The sequence below is a fragment of the Electrophorus electricus genome, unplaced genomic scaffold, assembly GCF_041902795.1.
Source record: "Electrophorus electricus isolate QZ-2024a unplaced genomic scaffold, ASM4190279v1 Scaffold84, whole genome shotgun sequence".
Taxonomy (NCBI): domain Eukaryota; kingdom Metazoa; phylum Chordata; class Actinopteri; order Gymnotiformes; family Gymnotidae; genus Electrophorus; species Electrophorus electricus.
Genome location: NW_027658801.1, coordinates 261,041 through 273,540, shown reverse-complemented (window position 1 = coordinate 273,540; position 12,500 = coordinate 261,041). Strand labels below are relative to the sequence as shown.

At 53.6% G+C, this 12,500-nt stretch overlaps 1 non-coding gene across 1 annotated transcript; it reads left to right on the top strand.

Moving 5' to 3' along the window:
* The first annotated feature begins 10,242 nt into the window (after positions 1-10,242).
* On the top strand, positions 10,243-12,081 carry LOC145656641 (18S ribosomal RNA). Its single transcript, XR_014122244.1, has one exon. It is a non-coding gene; the product is annotated as an 18S ribosomal RNA (ribosomal RNA).
* The last annotated feature ends 419 nt before the right edge of the window (positions 12,082-12,500 follow it).

Below are 12,500 nucleotides of genomic sequence, written 5' to 3'. Positions count from 1 at the left end.
AAGTGTGCGCAGGTGTAAAGCAACCTTGCTAGGCATGAAGGTGTGACCTCCAGGGCCTGGAAGTCTGGTGGTAGTAGTAGTATGATTTAAAGGCACAAAGTGATTGAAGTGTGCCCAGGCCCAGAGCTACTTTGCTGGGCATGACTGTGTTTGACCTCTTGGGCCTGGAAGTCTGGTGGTAGTAGTAGTATGATTTAAAGGCACAAAGTGAATGAAGTGTGCCCAGGCCCAGAGCTACTTTGCTGGGCATGACTGTGTTTGACCTCTTGGGCCTGGAAGTCTGGTAGTAGTAGTAGTAGTAGTAGTAGTAGTAGTAGTAGTAGTATGATTTAAAGGTACAAAGTGAATGAAGTGTGCCCAGGCCCAGAGCTACTTTGCTGGGCATGACTGTGTTTGACCTCTTGGGCCTGGAAGTCTATTTCTAGGCTTATATAAAGGGTCAAAAACTTCTTGAAGTGTGCCCAGGCCCAGAGCTACTTTGCTGGGCATGACTGTGTTTGACCTCTTGGGTCTGGAAGTCTGGTGGTAGTAGTAGTAGTATGATTTAAAGGCACAAAGTGATTGAAGTGTGCCCAGGCCCAGAGCTACTTTGCTGGGCATGAATGTGTTTGAACTCTTGGGCCTGGAAGTCTGGTAGTAGTAGTATGATTTAAAGGCACAAAGTGATTGAAGTGTGCCCAGGCCCAGAGCTACTTTGCTGGGCATGACTGTGTTTGACCTCTTGGGCCTGGAAGTCTGGTGGTAGTAGTAGTATGATTTAAAGGCACAAAGTGATTGAAGTGTGCCCAGGCCCAGAGCTACTTTGCTGGGCATGAATGTGTTTGAACTCTTGGGCCTGGAAGTCTGGTAGTAGTAGTAGTAGTAGTAGTAGTAGTAGTAGTAGTAGTAGTAGTATGATTTAAAGGTACAAAGTGAATGAAGTGTGCCCAGGCCCAGAGCTACTTTGCTGGGCATGACTGTGTTTGACCTCTTGGCTCTGGAAGTCTATTTCTAGGCTTATATAAAGGGTCAAACTTCTTGAAGTGTGCCCAGGCCCAGAGCTACTTTGCTGGGCATGACTGTGTTTGACCTCTGGGGCCTGGAAGTCTGGTAGTAGTAGTATGATTTAAAGGCACAAAGTGATTGAAGTGTGCCCAGGCCCAGAGCTACTTTGCTGGGCATGACTGTGTTTGACCTCTTGGGCCTGGAAGTCTGGTAGTAGTAGTAGTAGTAGTAGTAGTAGTAGTAGTAGTAGTATGATTTAAAGGTACAAAGTGAATGAAGTGTGCCCAGGCCCACAGCTACTTTGCTGGGCATGACTGTGTTTGACCTCTTGGGCCTGAAAGTCTGGTAGTAGTAGTATGATTTAAAGGTACAAAGTGAATGAAGTGTGCCCAGGCCCAGAGCTACTTTGCTGGGCATGACTGTGTTTGACCTCTTGGCTCTGGAAGTCTATTTCTAGGCTTATATAAAGGGTCAAACTTCTTGAAGTGTGCCCAGGCCCAGAGCTACTTTGCTGGGCATGACTGTGTTTGACCTCTGGGGCCTGGAAGTCTGGTAGTAGTAGTATGATTTAAAGGCACAAAGTGATTGAAGTGTGCCCAGGCCCAGAGCTACTTTGCTGGGCATGAATTGTTTGAACTCTTGGGCCTGGAAGTCTATTTCTAGGCTTATATAAAGGGTCAAACTTCTTGAAGTGTGCCCAGGCCCAGAGCTACTTTGCTGGGCATGACTGTGTTTGACCTCTTGGGCCTGGAAGTCTGGTAGTAGTAGTAGTAGTAGTAGTAGTAGTAGTAGTAGTAGTAGTAGTATGATTTAAAGGTACAAAGTGAATGAAGTGTGCCCAGGCCCACAGCTACTTTGCTGGGCATGACTGTGTTTGACCTCTTGGGCCTGAAAGTCTATTTCTAGGCTTATATAAAGGGTCAAACTTCTTGAAGTGTGCCCAGGCCCAGAGCTACTTTGCTGGGCATGACTGTGTTTGACCTCTGGGGCCTGGAAGTCTGGTAGTAGTAGTATGATTTAAAGACACAAAGTGATTGAAGTGTGCCCAGGCCCAGAGCTACTTTGCTGGGCATGAATGTGTTTGAACTCTTGGGCCTGGAAGTCTGGTAGTAGTAGTATGATTTAAAGGTACAAAGTGAATGAAGTGTGCCCAGGCCCAGAGCTACTTTGCTGTGCATGACTGTGTTTGACCTCTTGGCTCTGGAAGTCTATTTCTAGGCTTATATAAAGGGTCAAACTTCTTGAAGTGTGCCCAGGCCCAGAGCTACTTTGCTGGGCATGACTGTGTTTGACCTCTGGGGCCTGGAAGTCTGGTAGTAGTAGTATGATTTAAAGGCACAAAGTGATTGAAGTGTGCCCAGGCCCAGAGCTACTTTGCTGGGCATGATTCTGTGACCTCTTGGGTCTGGAAATGTGGTACTTTGAAGGATTAAAAGAGTGAAACGGTCTGAAGTGTGCGCAGGTGTAAAGCAACCTTGCTAGGCATGAAGGTGTGACCTCCAGGGCCTGGAAGTCTGGTGGTAGTAGTAGTATGATTTAAAGGCACAAAGTGATTGAAGTGTGCCCAGGCCCAGAGCTACTTTGCTGGGCATGACTGTGTTTGACCTCTTGGGCCTGGAAGTCTGGTGGTAGTAGTAGTATGATTTAAAGGCACAAAGTGATTGAAGTGTGCCCAGGCCCAGAGCTACTTTGCTGGGCATGACTGTGTTTGACCTCTTGGCTCTGGAAGTCTATTTCTAGGCTTATATAAAGGGTCAAACTTCTTGAAGTGTGCCCAGGCCCAGAGCTACTTTGCTGGGCATGACTGTGTTTGACCTCTGGGGCCTGGAAGTCTGGTAGTAGTAGTATGATTTAAAGGCACAAAGTGATTGAAGTGTGCCCAGGCCCAGAGCTACTTTGCTGGGCATGAATGTGTTTGAACTCTTGGGCCTGGAAGTCTATTTCTAGGCTTATATAAAGGGTCAAACTTCTTGAAGTGTGCCCAGGCCCAGAGCTACTTTGCTGGGCATGACTGTGTTTGACCTCTTGGGCCTGGAAGTCTGGTAGTAGTAGTAGTAGTAGTAGTAGTAGTAGTAGTAGTAGTAGTAGTATGATTTAAAGGTACAAAGTGAATGAAGTGTGCCCAGGCCCACAGCTACTTTGCTGGGCATGACTGTGTTTGACCTCTTGGGCCTGAAAGTCTATTTCTAGGCTTATATAAAGGGTCAAACTTCTTGAAGTGTGCCCAGGCCCAGAGCTACTTTGCTGGGCATGACTGTGTTTGACCTCTGGGGCCTGGAAGTCTGGTAGTAGTAGTATGATTTAAAGACACAAAGTGATTGAAGTGTGCCCAGGCCCAGAGCTACTTTGCTGGGCATGAATGTGTTTGAACTCTTGGGCCTGGAAGTCTGGTAGTAGTAGTATGATTTAAAGGTACAAAGTGAATGAAGTGTGCCCAGGCCCAGAGCTACTTTGCTGTGCATGACTGTGTTTGACCTCTTGGCTCTGGAAGTCTATTTCTAGGCTTATATAAAGGGTCAAACTTCTTGAAGTGTGCCCAGGCCCAGAGCTACTTTGCTGGGCATGACTGTGTTTGACCTCTGGGGCCTGGAAGTCTGGTAGTAGTAGTATGATTTAAAGGCACAAAGTGATTGAAGTGTGCCCAGGCCCAGAGCTACTTTGCTGGGCATGATTCTGTGACCTCTTGGGTCTGGAAATGTGGTACTTTGAAGGATTAAAAGAGTGAAACGGTCTGAAGTGTGCGCAGGTGTAAAGCAACCTTGCTAGGCATGAAGGTGTGACCTCCAGGGCCTGGAAGTCTGGTGGTAGTAGTAGTATGATTTAAAGGCACAAAGTGATTGAAGTGTGCCCAGGCCCAGAGCTACTTTGCTGGGCATGACTGTGTTTGACCTCTTGGGCCTGGAAGTCTGGTGGTAGTAGTAGTATGATTTAAAGGCACAAAGTGATTGAAGTGTGCCCAGGCCCAGAGCTACTTTGCTGGGCATGACTGTGTTTGACCTCTTGGCTCTGGAAGTCTATTTCTAGGCTTATATAAAGGGTCAAACTTCTTGAAGTGTGCCCAGGCCCAGAGCTACTTTGCTGGGCATGACTGTGTTTGACCTCTGGGGCCTGGAAGTCTGGTAGTAGTAGTATGATTTAAAGGCACAAAGTGATTGAAGTGTGCCCAGGCCCAGAGCTACTTTGCTGGGCATGAATGTGTTTGAACTCTTGGGCCTGGAAGTCTATTTCTAGGCTTATATAAAGGGTCAAACTTCTTGAAGTGTGCCCAGGCCCAGAGCTACTTTGCTGGGCATGACTGTGTTTGACCTCTTGGGCCTGGAAGTCTGGTAGTAGTAGTAGTAGTAGTAGTAGTAGTAGTAGTAGTAGTAGTAGTATGATTTAAAGGTACAAAGTGAATGAAGTGTGCCCAGGCCCACAGCTACTTTGCTGGGCATGACTGTGTTTGACCTCTTGGGCCTGAAAGTCTATTTCTAGGCTTATATAAAGGGTCAAACTTCTTGAAGTGTGCCCAGGCCCAGAGCTACTTTGCTGGGCATGACTGTGTTTGACCTCTGGGGCCTGGAAGTCTGGTAGTAGTAGTATGATTTAAAGACACAAAGTGATTGAAGTGTGCCCAGGCCCAGAGCTACTTTGCTGGGCATGAATGTGTTTGAACTCTTGGGCCTGGAAGTCTGGTAGTAGTAGTATGATTTAAAGGTACAAAGTGAATGAAGTGTGCCCAGGCCCAGAGCTACTTTGCTGTGCATGACTGTGTTTGACCTCTTGGCTCTGGAAGTCTATTTCTAGGCTTATATAAAGAGTCAAACTTCTTGAAGTGTGCCCAGGCCCAGAGCTACTTTGCTGGGCATGACTGTGTTTGACCTCTGGGGCCTGGAAGTCTGGTAGTAGTAGTATGATTTAAAGGCACAAAGTGATTGAAGTGTGCCCAGGCCCAGAGCTACTTTGCTGGGCATGATTCTGTGACCTCTTGGGTCTGGAAATGTGGTACTTTGAAGGATTAAAAGAGTGAAACGGTCTGAAGTGTGCGCAGGTGTAAAGCAACCTTGCTAGGCATGAAGGTGTGACCTCCAGGGCCTGGAAGTCTGGTGGTAGTAGTAGTATGATTTAAAGGCACAAAGTGATTGAAGTGTGCCCAGGCCCAGAGCTACTTTGCTGGGCATGACTGTGTTTGACCTCTTGGGCCTGGAAGTCTGGTGGTAGTAGTAGTATGATTTAAAGGCACAAAGTGATTGAAGTGTGCCCAGGCCCAGAGCTACTTTGCTGGGCATGAATGTGTTTGAACTCTTGGGCCTGGAAGTCTATTTCTAGGCTTATATAAAGGGTCAAACATCTTGAAGTGTGCCCAGGCCCAGAGCTACTTTGCTGTGCATGACTGTGGTTGACCTCTTGGCCCTGGAAGTCTGGTGGTAGTAGTAGTATGATTTAAAGGCACAAAGTGAATGAAGTGTGCCCAGGCCCAGAGCTACTTTGCTGGGCATGAATGTGTTTGAACTCTTGGGCCTGGAAGTCTGGTAGTAGTAGTAGTAGTAGTAGTAGTAGTAGTAGTAGTATGATTTAAAGGCACAAAGTGCTTGAAGTGTGCCCAGGCCCAGAGCTACTTTGCTGTGCATGACTGTGTTTGACCTCTTGGCTCTGGAAGTCTATTTCTAGGCTTATATAAAGGGTCAAACTTCTTGAAGTGTGCCCAGGCCCAGAGCTACTTTGCTGTGTATGACTGTGTGACCTCTTGGCCCTGGAATTCTGGTGGTAGTAGTAGTATGATTTAAAGGCACAAAGTGAATGAAGTGTGCCCAGGCCCAGAGCTACTTTGCTGGGCATGACTGTGTTTGACCTCTTGGGCCTGGAAGTCTGGTAGTAGTAGTATGATTTAAAGGCACAAAGTGATTGAAGTGTGCCCAGGCCCAGAGCTACTTTGCTGGGCATGAATGTGTTTGAACTCTTGGGCCTGGAAGTCTATTTCTAGGCTTATATAAAGGGACAAACTTCTTGAAGTGTGCCCAGGCCCAGAGCTACTTTGCTGTGTATGACTGTGTGACCTCTTGGCCCTGGAATTCTGGTGGTAGTAGTAGTAGTAGTAGTATGATTTAAAGGTACAAAGTGAATGAAGTGTGCCCAGGCCCAGAGCCAGGCCTGGGCAGCAGGGGGCGCTCCTGGCCATGCCCAGCGAGTTTCGTGCGAATCGGACCTGGTCCGGAAGAGATACGAAGGGAAAACTCATTACTCGTCGGGGTGGCACATCCAGGCTCTCGACCCTCCCAAAGCGTCCGACCAGGGTGCACCCTGCCGGGCATGGTTAGCCGCCAGCCCCCTTCCTGGAGGTCTGGTTGGCACGGGGTTTTGATTTATCGGTTTCATATCTCTGGGCTCCTTGGGAGCAGAAAGTCGGTTGAGGGCCCTTTGGAAAGAGCCGGGGCTGCCGTTTAACGCTGTCCAAGCGGCAGGCGAAGCGCACCCACCGTTTTTACGCTATGATTTTTTAAAACCGCCGGGGCGGCAAACACAGGGCCGGTCGGGTTTGAAGACGAATATCTCTTCGGCCCTTGGGAGGAGAGAAGCAGCGCGGGTCACCTTTGAACGCGCTCGCTGCCAGGAACGTCTGGCGTAAAAGTTTCGTGGGAATCGGACGTTCCTAGGCTGAGAAGCGAGCGCCCGCCCTCGGGCGGTCGGGGGCCCCTTTCTCATTCCCCGTCTGGGCTAAAAATACGAGGTCGGACCCGATGGACTCGGGAGACTGGAGAGTACCAGGGAGACCCTGGAAGCAGGCGACCCGACCCACGCTTCGCTGTCTCCTCGGCCCTCGGGAGTAGAAGCGCGGGGACGGTGGCGTGGGCAGCAGGGGGCGCTCCTGGCCATGCCCAGCGAGTTTCGTGCGAATCGGACCTGGTCCGGAAGAGATACGAAGGGAAAACTCATTACTCGTCGGGGTGGCACATCCAGGCTCTCGACCCTCCCAAAGCGTCCGACCAGGGTGCACCCTGCCGGGCATGGTTAGCCGCCAGCCCCCTTCCTGGAGGTCTGGTTGGCACGGGGTTTTGATTTTTCGGTTTCATATCTCTGGGCTCCTTGGGAGCAGAAAGTCGGTTGAGGGCCCTTTGGAAAGAGCCGGGGCTGCCGTTTAACGCTGTCCAAGCGGCAGGCGAAGCGCACCCACCGTTTTTACGCTATGATTTTTTAAAACCGCCGGGGCGGCAAACACAGGGCCGGTCGGGTTTGAAGACGAATATCTCTTCGGCCCTTGGGAGGAGAGAAGCAGCGCGGGTCACCTTTGAACGCGCTCGCTGCCAGGAACGTCTGGCGTAAAAGTTTCGTGGGAATCGGACGTTCCTAGGCTGAGAAGCGAGCGCCCGCCCTCGGGCGGTCGGGGGCCCCTTTCTCATTCCCCGTCTGGGCTAAAAATACGAGGTCGGACCCGATGGACTCGGGAGACTGGAGAGTACCAGGGAGACCCTGGAAGCAGGCGACCCGACCCACGCTTCGCTGTCTCCTCGGCCCTCGGGAGTAGAAGCGCGGGGACGGTGGCGTGGGCAGCAGGGGGCGCTCCTGGCCATGCCCAGCGAGTTTCGTGCGAATCGGACCTGGTCCGGAAGAGATACGAAGGGAAAACTCATTACTCGTCGGGGTGGCACATCCAGGCTCTCGACCCTCCCAAAGCGTCCGACCAGGGTGCACCCTGCCGGGCATGGTTAGCCGCCAGCCCCCTTCCTGGAGGTCTGGTTGGCACGGGGTTTTGATTTATCGGTTTCATATCTCTGGGCTCCTTGGGAGCAGAAAGTCGGTTGAGGGCCCTTTGGAAAGAGCCGGGGCTGCCGTTTAACGCTGTCCAAGCGGCAGGCGAAGCGCACCCACCGTTTTTACGCTATGATTTTTTAAAACCGCCGGGGCGGCAAACACAGGGCCGGTCGGGTTTGAAGACGAATATCTCTTCGGCCCTTGGGAGGAGAGAAGCAGCGCGGGTCACCTTTGAACGCGCTCGCTGCCAGGAACGTCTGGCGTAAAAGTTTCGTGGGGAATCGGACGTTCCTAGGCTGAGAAGCGAGCGCCCGCCCTCGGGCGGTCGGGGGCCCCTTTCTCATTCCCCGTCTGGGCTAAAAATACGAGGTCGGACCCGATGGACTCGGGAGACTGGAGAGTACCAGGGAGACCCTGGAAGCAGGCGACCCGACCCACGCTTCGCTGTCTCCTCGGCCCTCGGGAGTAGAAGCGCGGGGACGGTGGCGTGGGCAGCAGGGGGCGCTCCTGGCCATGCCCAGCGAGTTTCGTGCGAATCGGACCTGGTCCGGAAGAGATACGAAGGGAAAACTCATTACTCGTCGGGGTGGCACATCCAGGCTCTCGACCCTCCCAAAGTGTCCGACCAGGGTGCACCCTGCCGGGCTAAGAGAACAGCCAGGTGAACCCTGGAGGTTCCGAACTCCAGACCCCTGGACCCGACGGCTCAGTCCGCCTCAGGTGCACTACAGAGGTCCTCGGGCTGTCCCTGAGTGCATTAAAACGGAAATCAGAATTACTCCCCCGGGTGGCACTTCCAGGCTCTCGACCCTCCCAAAGTGTCCGACCAGGGTGCACCCTGCTGGGCATGGTTAGCCGCCAGCCCCCTTCCTGGAGGTCTGGTTGGCACGGGGTTTTGCAAATAGGTCCCGTCGGGTATATGGGAGAGCAAAGAGAATCAATGGGGTCCAAGCACTAAATTCATCCAGTGGCGTTCTCTGGAAGCCCAAGGGGAGTCCGAGGGGTGTTCGGCCGGCAAGGGGAGCTCTCCCTCGGACACATGATCAAACGCCTGTCCCCTACCGGAAAGTGGTGTGCTCTGGATGCCCCCCCCCCCCCCCATCCCCCGAGGGGGGTGCTTATCCCGCGAGGGGAGCCCTCCTCGGGTTAAGTGAACCATCATGCCGATTCCCCTATGGAAGTGGGCACATCCAGGCACACAGTCTGCTTTGCTCTCCCCGACCCGAGTGCGTCTGTTGGGCTGAGTGTACGCCCAGGCAACTGGATCCAATGGCTCAGTCCGCCGCAGCGTGCTTCGACGATGGGTCGTACAGCCATGCCACCAGGGTGGGCGTGTTTGTAAATGTACCAGTGGATTCTCGTCGGCCTGCCACATCCATGGTATCGACCCACCAGGCCTGTCCGACCAGGGGTTGACCCTGGACGGGCACGGTCTGTGGTTTGGCCCTTGTCCTAGATGAAATCGGGCACGGGGTTTTCTGGCCAGGTACCATCGGGTTACTGGGAGAGCGGCTTCGGTCTCCAGGTGAGACCAATGGTGAAGCAGCACGAGGCAATGGAGAGCATGCAAAGCGATGGGGAAGCCATGCACGGCAATGGCCACGAAAAAAAAAAAAAAATCACCACGGAAGGAACGTGAAGAACAAGGAGGAGTGTAGTGACACTGCCCAAAGCTGCCCGGTGTTGCAGGGGTCTATTGGTGTGTTGCTTCCTTGTTTGGTAGAGTGGAGTACCAGACCCGCCAGGGGTAGGCAAACCATTCCCCCTACGGTAAGTGAGGAGCCAGCCATTTGACGAGCGGGTGTCCACGTGTACGGGTGCGAGCGCTATCCCCCCACACGGGGTTAGGCCACGGCCTTAGGTGGACGTCTGCCGACCAGCCCCGGCTGATCCAGAACTTCTGATGTGGAGAGCGGTTTTGACAGATCCTCCCTGGTTCTAGCGGGTCAAGCCTCTGATGGGGGGTGGGGGTTATTTGTAACCCATCCCAGAACTCTCTGGGGGAGACTCAGACGGCCAGTCTGTCTACTCAGTTGTCCTATACTGGTGTCTGTGGTTTGGGAGGAAGGGAGTGCCCTGCTTTGTTGGCCTCCTCTTCAAACCTACCTGGGCCCACGAATCACTCTTCTTGGTTACATCACGAAACGTAGGTTGAGCGAGGCTAGGGGGGAGGGAATTCGACGAGGTCTTTCCCTTGTCCCCCCACCAGCGGCCCACGAAAATCAAAACGGCGTGAAGAGAGGGAACGCCGAAAGCACCTGGAGTCGGCCGTCCGCACCTCCGGAGGAGGTGGACGGGGTACGGTGCGGGCATGACCGGATGGGACAGCTTTGCATCAAGGTGAGAGGTCGGCGTCCGAAGGCCAGAGGGCGGTGCGCGAGCACGTTTACACTGGCCGCGGAAGCTGTCCTGGGTAGCCCTGTATGGCGTCTGGACCTGACGGCGCACGCACTTACAACCCGCTGCTTCCTAGCCCCCGGAAGGGGAGGCGGATGTCACTCGTGGTTCATCCCAGACCACGGTGCAAACTACCTGGTTGATCCTGCCAGTAACATATGCTTGTCTCAAAGATTAAGCCATGCAGGTCTAAGTGCACACGGCCGGTACAGTGAAACTGCGAATGGCTCATTAAATCAGTTATGGTTCCTTTGATCGCTCCACACGTTACTCGGATAACTGTGGTAATTCTAGAGCTAATACATGCAAACGAGCGCTGACCCTTCGGGGGATGCGTGCATTTATCAGACCCAAAACCCATCCGGGGGGCTCGGGCCCCCCGGCCGCTTTGGTGACTCTAGATAACCTCGGGCCGATCGCGCGCCCTCCGCGGCGGCGACGTCTCATTCGAATGTCTGCCCTATCAACTTTCGATGGTACCATAGTCGGCTACCATGGTGACCACGGGTAACGGGGAATCAGGGTTCGATTCCGGAGAGGGAGCCTGAGAAACGGCTACCACATCCAAGGAAGGCAGCAGGCGCGCAAATTACCCATTCCCGACACGGGGAGGTAGTGACGAAAAATAACGATACAGGTCTCTTTCGAGGCCCTGTAATCGGAATGAGCGTATCCTAAACCCATGGGTGAGGACCCATTGGAGGGCAAGTCTGGTGCCAGCAGCCGCGGTAATTCCAGCTCCAATAGCGTATATTAAAGTTGCTGCAGTTAAAAAGCTCGTAGTTGGATGTCGGGAGTGGGCTGGCGGTCCGCCGCGAGGCGTGCCACCGCCTGTCTCAGACCCTGTCTCCCGGTGCCCCCCGGATGCCCTTGGCTGGGTGTCCGGACGGGGCTCGGAGCGTTTACTTTGAAAAAATTAGAGTGTTCAAAGCGGGCCCGCTTCTCGCCTGAATACCTGAGCTAGGAATAATGGAATAGGACTCCGGTTCTATTTTGTGGGTTTCCTGAACCAGGGCCATGATTAAGAGGGACGGCCGGGGGCATTCGTATTGCGCCGCTAGAGGTGAAATTCTTGGACCGGCGCAAGACGGACGAAAGCGAAAGCATTTGCCAAGAATGTTTTCATTAATCAAGAACGAAAGTCGGAGGTTCGAAGACGATCAGATACCGTCGTAGTTCCGACCGTAAACTATGCCGACCCGCGATCCGGCGGCGTTATTCCCATGACCCGCCGGGCAGCGTGAGGGAAACCACGAGTCTGTGGGTTCCGGGGGGAGTATGGTTGCAAAGCTGAAACTTAAAGGAATTGACGGAAGGGCACCACCAGGAGTGGAGCCTGCGGCTTAATTTGACTCAACACGGGAAACCTCACCCGGCCCGGACACGGAAAGGATTGACAGATTGATAGCTCTTTCTCGATTCTGTGGGTGGTGGTGCATGGCCGTTCTTAGTTGGTGGAGCGATTTGTCTGGTTAATTCCGATAACGAACGAGACTCCGGCATGCTAAATAGTTACGCGGCCCTCCGCGGTCGGCGTCAAACTTCTTAGAGGGACAAGTGGCGTTCAGCCACGCGAGATGGAGCAATAACAGGTCTGTGATGCCCTTAGATGTCCGGGGCTGCACGCGCGCCACAATGGTTGGATCAGCGTGTGCCTACCCTACACCGAGAGGTGCGGGTAATCCGCTGAACCCCATTCGTGATGGGGACTGGGGATTGCAATTATTCCCCATGAACGAGGAATTCCCAGTAAGCGCGGGTCATAAGCTCGCGTTGATTAAGTCCCTGCCCTTTGTACACACCGCCCGTCGCTACTACCGATCGGATGGTTTAGTGAGGTCCTCGGATCGGCCCCGCCGGGGCTCCTCGCGGGCCTTGGCGGAGCGCCGAGAAGTCGATCAAACTTGACTATCTAGAGGAAGTAAAAGTCGTAACAAGGTTTTCGTAGGTGAACCTGCGAAAGGATCATTAACGGGTAACGCTGTCCGGCGTGCCTCCTCTCCCGACCCCCTCGACTTCGCCGTCCCCCCGCGTCGGGGCCCAGGGTCGAAAGGGTCTTCGGGGTTGCTGTTACACGTGGTCGCTTGCAGGTCAGGCTGGACAGAAGGCATAAAGGAGGAGCCTAGTCCCTCCCACCCCTTCCTCGTCCTCCGCCTCTTCCTCCGCGTCGTCCTTCAGCACCCCCCCCCCGCAGGCCCCGGTATTCTCTGGGTTCCAGCGCGAGAGACGCGTCGTTCAAAAAACTCGGCGTCCCCGCTCGTCGGGCGAAGGCCGGTTTCCCCTCACCTTGCCGGCAGGAGAAGCGCCTGCGAGTCGAGCGGGTCGTACGGGTCCGTCCCGCGCCCTCCCTCTCGCTCGCACGGCCGCTGCCTCCGTCCACCGCGAGGGGT